Raw genomic sequence first — 3,160 nt, 5'->3', positions numbered from 1 at the left:
TCTTCCTGCCATGTCCAGCTACCAGACAGTAGGGTCTTCTGCAGACAAGTTGTCTGTGCTACAGAGTGCAGGTCTTCCTGGTTTGAGAGAAACATTTGTTCTCAGTGTAACTGCCTTAAACTGTGTCTTTGTTTATCAGTACAGGCCATTCTTTTAACCTTTGCTCTGCTGTTTCTTTTGGTGCCTACACACACCCACTTTCATTCATGCCAATCAATACTTCAGTTTCGAGTCAGTGAAAGGTTTACTAAGGACGAATACCAGAGCCGGCACAAACAAAGAGACATCACAGCTTGAATTTGACAGCAGAAAGATGTACAGGGATTACATTTTTAGCAGCAGCAAGAGGTTACATCAACCCAGCCACTTTTTCAGTGGTTTCTAACTTTAAGAAAATGGCTGAATATTTAAGGCTGGAATCACTCACTGCCCTGTGAAAATAATACCAGTTTGTGACTTCTCGATACAGTGGTCCCTTCTGCCTCACCCATTTGTGTTTTTTTCACCTAAATGAGTTTTTTTGAAGTTGGTAAGGACATCCAGTATTTGGGACATTTGCATTGCGAAATATTATACCAACAAACAGGCTAAATCCAGTAACGTTTCTCTGTTTGCTTTCACTCAGAACTGATCCAAAACCGTTCTTAAGTGTATTTAAGCATAGAATAGAACATGTTTGCCAGGGTCGTATTTGCAGATTCTTTCTGCTTGCAGTGCTTCACTTCACTCTCCTGCTCCATGCTGTTCCAATAAAGTATCCAGTAAAGCTCCTCTGCCCACATAGTTTGGATTTCTGAGTGGATTAATGCACAAATGCGTGTTTTCACTGGAACTGGATGAAACACAGAAGACAGAAATATAAGCAAATGACCGAAAGGTTTGCTTGATTCATTATTATTATTAGCTACTCTTTGGACTTGGTAATACATTGCTGGCTTATTGTTTGAGTAATTTTCTACCTTATCAGTTGTCTTAAAACTACATCAAGCATGGGTCTGAGTTTTATTGTTCTTGACAGGCTGTTGACAATCTGAGAATGCACGTATGCATGCCTAGAACATAAACCAGCCCAGAACGATCGATGTACTTTTCTAAAGTTAGAACCAATGTGGCAGACTCCTCCCTCTACTTCTTTTCTATTGCTTTTTCAAAATTACTTACTTGGTTCAAGTATCATAGCAAGAGGGCGAATATGGGCAAATACAGCCAATAAAAAGATCCTTCTATAACCTCCCCTTCCACAAAGAAAGAGCAAAACCACAGACTGTACCACCTTGGTCCCATTCCTTGAGGTGCTTCTCCTTCTATGACCTGAACAGTGATCGTGACTGTGACTGTGCAGTTTCACATACCTTTCAAATCAAGCATCAGCACCAGGCAACACAGGCTGGCATTCACTTTATTTTCAAGGTTAACTTCCTGATACAGAGACAGCAGTTGATACTTATTGTTTCTTAAGCTTACATTGCTGAAGAGTTTGAGTATGAAAGCTCATCTCAAACAGATTTAATACTCAGCCCTCTCCCAATTTTTCCAATTCAGTGTTTGCTGTGCTTCTCCCCAGACCCACAGGCTCTCCAAAACCCCACTTCAGCATTGACAGGAACCCGTCACTTCTGCTCTCACATCCCCTGACAGGACACTGCTCTGCAACCAGCACTGATCGACAGCTGACTGTCAATCTGTAACAAAGAAAAGTAATGGCATTGCTACATAAATATTGGAACTCTTTGGGTATGCTAAGTATTTATCCTACTTTATAGGCTTAATGCTCTGTACCACACTTGTGTTAGTGTTACATACAAGTAGAGAGAACAGAAGTTAGTAGACAGGTGAGGAAATCCTTCATTGGACACTGGTGCTCTGCTCTACATACATGCACTGGGAGGGGCTAGCTGGGATCCCTACTGGATATATAGGGATTGCTAACAATACTATATATGGAATTTCATCCAGGAATCTCATCACCAAATTCAAACATCACAAACAGCAAACATTTTTTTTTTTTTTTTTTTAAAAAGACCCCACACTCCATTCGGTCACTTCTCACATTATTATTATTTCATCTTTCCAGTACCTAAAGGGGATCTACAAGAAGGCTGGAGAGGGACTTTCTACCAGGGCATGTAGGACAAGGAGTTACAGCTTTAAACTAAAAGAGGGTAGTTTTAGATTGAACATAAGTAAGAAATTCTTCATCACGAGGGTGTGGCAGAAACAACTTTACAACCTGTAAGTCATAACATTTTACCACTCACAAGGTTATAAAGCAGGTATGTTTATTTCGACGTCAGGCGCAAGGGGGATCGTTCCACCATTCATGCACAACTTCTAACAACGTGAGGTGTGTTTAAGTACAGTAAGGTGTTACATATTCATAATGACACCAGGAACGCCTATACATATTCATAACCTTTCTCACTTCTTATTAAAATGAGTCTCAGATAATCATTTCCATAGTCTCCTCCTTGGAGACTCCCTGTTACGCCTGTGCAGTGCCATCTGGTGGTCTTGAGGAGGGGTCTTTGGATGAAGGCTCCTTCAGCCTCGTCACAGTGAACTTTTTACCTTTGGCTCAATATGTTGAATCGACTGGAACCCAACCTGCCAAGTCGATTGAAACCAGACTGGTTCCCTCCTTTTGCTGTAAATCTTCGTTATCTCGTCTTCTCAAGTTTACAGCTAGGTGCCTCAAGCATCTAGGTGCTGTAAAACTTCCTATCTTGGCATTCAACAAGGTTCTGTTTTTTCTTAACATAATTGGTTACATAAAGTTCTAAACTAGGCACCCTTAAAGTGTTAATTGGTTAGTTCCCTCTGTCAGATACAGAGACACTGGAACAGGCTGCCCAGAGAATTTGTTGTTGCCCCATCCCTCGAACGTTCAAGGCCAGGTTGGATGGGGCTTTGAGCAACCTGGTGTAGTGGAAGGTGTCTTTGCCATGGCAGGGGGGTTGGAACTAGACGATCCTTAAGGTCCCTTCCAACTCAAGCCATCCCATGATTCTGTGATTTGTTTCCTGGGTGGCTTCCAGCCGAGGAAGCCTCCGGGCTTCCCTCGCCGCTTTGGGCACCCGTGGCCGGGCTCGGCGGCGGTTTCGCGCCTCAGCGCTCAGGACTCCCGCAGCCGCAGACCCCGCCCGCCGCCCAGCCCGCTCCG

Source organism: Columba livia, chromosome 1, assembly GCF_036013475.1.
Source record: "Columba livia isolate bColLiv1 breed racing homer chromosome 1, bColLiv1.pat.W.v2, whole genome shotgun sequence".
NCBI classification, from domain to species: Eukaryota; Metazoa; Chordata; class Aves; order Columbiformes; family Columbidae; genus Columba; species Columba livia.
Note: the sequence above shows the minus strand (reverse complement) of the source record.